General features: G+C 45.2%; 1 pseudogene; it reads left to right on the top strand.

The window, feature by feature from the left end:
* Positions 1-4,918: 4,918 nt before the first annotated feature.
* LOC147683363 (U2 spliceosomal RNA) lies at positions 4,919-5,075 on the top strand (annotated as a pseudogene).
* Positions 5,076-6,797: the final 1,722 nt, after the last annotated feature.

Genomic DNA, 6,797 nt, shown 5'->3' with positions numbered 1-6,797 from the left:
GTAGATTGCTTTACCAGAGCATAATCTTATTGGTATAGATTAAGTGAAAAAGAACCACACGGCGTATTTATAAAAATATGTATTTATTATAACACACTCAGTAACACATACAGATATCTCCTACGCGAAGATATGCACAATGCACACAAAACTTTGCAATAAAAACAGGTAAGTAGCACGGATACACAGTGGTCGCCAGGGGGTGACCAAACCGCATACTAAAATAGTCGTATGTGAACAACGACTCAAGTCAAGACTATATCCAAAAGATGTAGAAGTGCTGGGGACCCAAGGAGCCACCCGAGATAAGTAACCAGGAACCCCACGGAGGCCGTATGCAAAGTGGGAACATGACAGTGGGCTCAATACAAGTCAAAGGGTAAGTTGCAGATGCAATTTTAAAGAAGAAGGACCCTTTCCAGTGGACCATGAAAAAACCTTGTGGAAGACAGAAGTTTGGAGAGCCATCCCACCCGTGGCTACCCTAGGAACCAGGATATCTATACCAGGGAAGCCTGGTGCATAGCTGTGAAGTGGCATCGGAAACCTCTGTCAAACTCATTGGAGGACTTTAGGAAGAAGCCGCTGCTGGAGAAGGCAAAAGTGTCCGGTGGAACCCAAAGGTGGATTCAAGATGAGAAGTACCTGCAAACATAGGGGAGAGAGTCTATGCCACTCAGGAGTGACCAGGAAGCACAGAAGATGAATGCCCACTGATGTCAGGTGTTGCAGGAGAGTTGACGTGACCTTGGAGTTGCAGCTGTGCGGACCCGGCGATGCTGTGGAAAACCAGGAGCTGTTAATGAGCTATCCCATGCTGGATGTCGAGAGTTGAGGGGTCGGTGTCCGTCGGGAGCCCCAATAAGCATTGGCAACTGCAAACAAGGTGGAAAGCAAAGAAGGTGCAGTGTCGGGACCAGCAAGGTCCAGGTAACTCACCACAAGCAGGGGAGTCATGGTAGGTCTCGAGCAATCAGGGGAGCACACAGAAATCAAAGAAGACCCTCAATAGGACCCACAGGGTGGAGGCACTGGAATCGCAAGAGGGCCTTGAGCAGCTCACTAAAGATGCAAGCCCACGATGCAAGTGATGTGGTGAGGACAACGATATTGGTCACGGGAAATGCTTGAGGTTGGGTCTAATTGGAGCCCAATGATCTTGAAGGAAAGGAGCCTTTACTCGGAAAGGAGGAACTTTACTCGTTCTTACACACTCATTCAATCCAGTATTCCCCAATATGTGAAAAACTAAATAAGAAAATACTAATGAATAAATTGCCTTGCCAGTAACATATCTCATTCTTTATTGAAAGTTGCTACTTACAAAATAATGTTCTATTGTACACCAAGTTAAAAACAAAACACTCTCCTTAACAATTATGCTTATTTCATGAATGATAGAGACAACATCTCATCTACTGTATCCTTGTATGTCTGCGATATTAGATGAAAAATGGTGCATCACATTTTGTTATGTACCTATTCATTCACAAAGAATATTTTTCCAAAATGTCAATCATAAGCATGTATATTATCATATATTTAAACACATCCAGAGTCAAAACACAATATAAAAACAGGAACACGTCCCAACCGTTAGATACTGGATCCTTGATTGAGAAGGGCCGTCTGTTACTCTTCTGGTCATACAGCCGATATAAGAGGCATTCCCAAAGAAAAACGTGATTGAGTAGTATATATTCAAAAGGATAAATAAAATCGCTAGTACGTAAAAGGAAGCAAATAATTATATCCAAAGTATACCATAGAGGAATTGATAAATCTCTATGTAAACATTCACCCTGTATCTAAAGATCATTGGAGGTGTATTGAAGACACCAAGAAACACTCTTTCATCATATCAAGATAAAGATTGAATATGACTGCACATGAACCTTTATTTTAGATTTGGCAATAGTGTTTTTAATCTGTTCTGAAGAAGGTGGTGTAAACCAGCACTATCCCACCGAAACGCCGTGTCAACTTGTTTTGAGTGTTGTTTTTATATTGTGGACGTGTTCCTGTTTACATATTGTGTTTTCACTCTGGATCTGTTTAAGTATATGATATTATACATGCTTATGATTAACATTTGGAAAAATAGTCTTTGTGAATGAATAGTTACATAACAAAATGTGATGTGCTATTTGTCATATAATATCAAAGACATACACGGATATACTAGATGAGATGTTGTCTCTGTCATTCATGAATTAAGCATAATCCTTTTTAAGGAGAGTGTATTGTTTTTAACATTGTGTAGAATAGAACATTAACTTTGTAAGTAACAACTTTAAATAAAGAAGGAGATATTTTTATGTTACTGGCAAGGCAATGTATTCATTAGTATTTTCTTATTTCGTTTTTCACATATTGGGGCATACTGGATTGAATGAGTGTGTAAGAACGAGCCACGAATACCAAAGAGAACAGTTTATTATTTCCTTACCTCTATGCCTCCACTGTGTGCCGTTTCTGCCAAGTACCTGCCCCCTCTCCTATGCCATGTTTGTGCTATGTCCCCTCCCGCTCTGATTAGTTATACTATCTTTGGCCCTGTGTTGCCATAGCCCTCCACTACTGCCACCCTATTCTCTGTGCGAATGCTTCTGCACTGCATTTTCTTTTGCCACCCCCCTCCACCCTGACATGGCCCTAGGGGTGCCCACCCTGCCCCTTAGGGCTTTAAAAAAAATAGAAAAATTCAGGACTTGTGAATTTAGTCCCAGAGTCATATACTGGTACCCACAATATTCTGGTAGTAGTTGCAGTCAACTAATCAAAACCTTCAGTATCATCGGACCATTCTGAGCCCTGCGATACCAAAAAGGTCCAAGGTCTACCTCTTCAAATGTAAATATCTAAGAAATAGCTGAATACATTTACAATAATAATCAAAAAGCACACTTTCTGAGTAAAATTCTAAATTTCTGCCTGATTTGGCATAATTCTGTTCAACCATTTTTTCCGTATTTCTTCCCTAATTGTCTTTTGGGATTTAACATAGGAAATCAACATTTTGGGAACCACCATCTTTCTTGCCCTATGCTTGATGGATCAGTGCAACACTTTCCATGAATGAACGGAGGTAGCTGAAATTTGTTTTTTGCAAAGCTTTGTGCAGATTCATCAACTGGTGCCAATGTTATCAGCAAACACAACAAGATGATGGATGGAGTGCTGAAACATTTCAACAACTCACTGCCAGTCATGAGATCTGGGTTGAATCCATTGCTCTTTTGCTCACTATGGGCCAGATGTAGGTAGCCCTTTACCGATCGGAATCGGCCGAAAATACCGATATTCGGCCGTTTCCGATCGGTAAAGGGCTATCGAGATGTAGGGGCACATTTTCGGTAATTTTACCGAATCGGCATCATTACCGAATCGGTAAATTTACCGATTCGGTAATATGTACCGAATCGGTAAAATAATTACCGATTCGGTAAATTTACCGAAAATGCAATGTAGGTAGCCAATTTACCATTGGCACATGGCTTACAGAATCGGTATTTTACCATGGAATACAAATCCATGGTAAAATACTGATTCCTGTGTACATGCACATCTGTGCATGTACACATGTGCCATGTGACAGACAGACGTGCCCTTAGGGCATGTCTGTGTGCCACATTGCACACATGCCCGTTTTGGGGGTGCTAGAGGGTGTCAAAGTGACACCCCCTGCACCCTTGACAAAATCAGTATTTACCGATTCAGTAAATACCGATTCGGTATTAGAATTGGATCCTATGGGCTTCAAAGGCCCATAGGATTCAATAGCAAATACCGATTCGGTATTTACCGAATCGGTAAATACCGAATTTGTAAGGAATCGGTAACGATTCCAGATGTTGGGACCTACATCCCATTTACCGATTTTGAAATACCGAATCGGTAGCATTCGGTATTTCAAAATCGGTAAATGGGATTTACCTACATCGGGCCCCATACCACCACAGTTCGGATCCAGCCATATGCAAATCAGTCTTGACCCTTTCTCCTCATGGGAACAGTCCAGCCAGAACTGCCAGGCTAGGTCTTCCCTGGACTAGAAACAAGCATCCTGGGATCAGTTTTGGGGCATCACCCATCAACATCCAGGCTAGCTTGAATCCAGTGGCACAGCAAGTGAGAGACCCATGTCTGGGCATACTCTTGCCCACTTACAACAAACATAGCAAACACAACAAGATAATGGATGGAGTGCTAAAACTTTTCAACCACTCATCCCCAGTCAAGAGACCTAGGTTGAATCAATCGTTCTTTTCCTCACCGTGCCACCCCAGTTCGAACCCAGCTATGTGCAAATCAGCTTTGACCCTGCTCGTCATGGCAACAGTCCAGCCCGAACTGCCTGGTCAAGGTCCTCCCTGGGCTGGAAAAAAAGCTTCCTGGGACCGGTTTTGTGCTCAGTGTGCCACAGATCAGTGATAGGGGGTGAATGCTTGCATCGTCTGTTTTTTATTGCTTTGGTCGCCCTAAGTGGGATGGGTACACCCAGATGTGGGTACCGTGCTCACTATGCCACTGGATTCTAGGTAGCCTGGCTAATGAGGGGTGATACCTGGAAACCAGTTTCAGGATGCTTGTTTCCGGTCCAGGAAGGACCTGTCTAGGAATTTCGGGCTGGACTGTTCCCATGAGGAGCAGGGCTAAGACTAATTTGCATATGGCTGCATCCAAACTGGGATGGGATAATGAGCAACAGAATGATGGATTCAAACCATATCTCTTGACTATGCGTGAGTGGTTGAAAAGTTTCAACACTGCATCCGTAATTTTTTTGTGTTTGCTATGTTTGCCCTAACTGACATATTGCTGGGTTCAAACTGGGGTGGCGTGGTGAGCAAAAAAAATGATGGAAATAACTAAGATTAGTGACCGGGGTGAATATTTGCATCGTTCAGCATTCCCTCCATCATCTCGTCCTTTTGGCTAAGATCAAGTTTAGCATCTGTTCTTATCAGTTTGAAAGCACAATTTTTGCACTAGTAAAATTTTGATTTTGACAGTATTACGACTTTGACTTGGAAGTGAGTAAATTAGCTTTATGCTAATTTATGCAAATGTTGCGATCGGCACAACGAGCTCTTGACCGAGCAGGAGGAGGTGGACCGGCGTGCTGGTGTGTGTTTGTTTCTTAGGAACACAAAATAGAACCCCAAAGGACCTGTGGTCAGCGTTAGAGCACCGGTAATGTACGCTCCCTACAACTCTCTTTTTCCTGGCCTTTGGGTGGACTAATGCTGGACACTTAAAACACCTCCTAACACCCTTCACAGGCCTGTACAACATCCAGACCTCTGACAAGGGGATACATGCTTAGGTGGCAAAACCTATAACCCTTGCCTTAGCTCTAGGGTGTGACTGGACAGTGTTTCATGCACTGAAGACTATTGTGGTCTGCTGGGTGACACCCCAGGTACCCAGGCGGAGGACCTCAGGTGAAAACGATAAACAGGTGGTAACCCCAAAAATTACCGGTAAGCCCCTAATCCCCCAAATGGAAGACAAAATGGACACTAGAGCCCAAGTGACCATCCCAGATGGCATCCTACCACCGGACGACCAGAAACCCAACCCTCAGGCCCCTGAGGTGGGCTGCAAGGTGGCAAGAAAGGCTGCACCTGCAGAACCAAGCATCAACGCTGGGAAGGTTGGTGCCCTGAAGGCTTCAGGGCCAAAGGCAGGTGCACCTGGAAACCCCAATGCTGCCAAACCAGGGAGTGGGGGGAAGAGTGAGGTCAGGGATCAGGCAATGGACCGCCTTCGAACCCTTCAAATGGTACAATGTCTCCCACCAGCATGCCCAGGTCTTGTGGTGGGAGGTAAAAGACAAGGAAGGGCCCAGACTGGACAGGGACTTGTTCTTGAACAAGGTCCTCAAGCCAGCAAGGGTTCCCGTGGCAGAGATGCTGAGCTGCCAGCCGTCCGCATCAGGCATGATTTTCCTCCTCAGCTTCATCACCCAGGCCCTCTTCAGGAAATATTGGGACTTCTTCGGAGGGAAAGAAGAAGGAAACACCCTACAGCACCTTCAGCCTGACGACAGGATGGGCGCCGGCGACAATGGAGAAGAGGGTTACAGTTAGATGACCAACCCCCACATCCCAGACATAGACATTGTGTCGCTTCTCCAGAGGTACGGTACCATCATGAACTGACCCCCCAAGGTCAGACATGTCAACGAAATATGGAACATGACCTGGCAAGGAACCATCAACCTCCACAAAGACCCTACAGGGAGAGACAGAATGAAACAACCACTGGCAAGTTTCTTTCTAGGAGCCGACGAAGTGAGGATCAGGTACCCGGGACAACCATTCACCTGCAGGAAGTGCGAGGCCATGGGCCACTTTGGAAAAGACTGCACAAAGAAGTTCTGCAGGATCTGCAAGTGGGGTGGGCACAACACGACCCAGTGCACAGGCAAGAAGATGTGCAACTTCTGTGGGGGGAAGGCTAAAACTACTACCAGTGCCCGAATTCAGAGAAGCCAAAGACATATGCCGAGGCAGCGGGAGACATCCCAAACACGAGGAGCACAAGACCAATGGTGGACCCCTACCACCAACACCAAGATAAAAGACCTCCTGACAACCGCCAAGAACAAAGGGACAAGAAACCAGAACCAACCAGGAAGGTCAAGCAGAAGGACCCAGCCCTGAAGTTGACGTTACCCCAAGGACCCGGCCCAGCACAAGCCCAAGAGGAGCCTGCTGCATAACCCACTACAGTGGAGGAAGGAGCACAATAAGCCCAACCAACGGAGAACCAGAGGGACCAGGACCCAG

This window comes from Lissotriton vulgaris, chromosome 11, assembly GCF_964263255.1.
Source record: "Lissotriton vulgaris chromosome 11, aLisVul1.2, whole genome shotgun sequence".
NCBI lineage: Eukaryota > Metazoa > Chordata > Amphibia > Caudata > Salamandridae > Lissotriton > Lissotriton vulgaris.
Note: the sequence above shows the minus strand (reverse complement) of the source record. Positions and strands in the feature narration are given on the sequence as shown.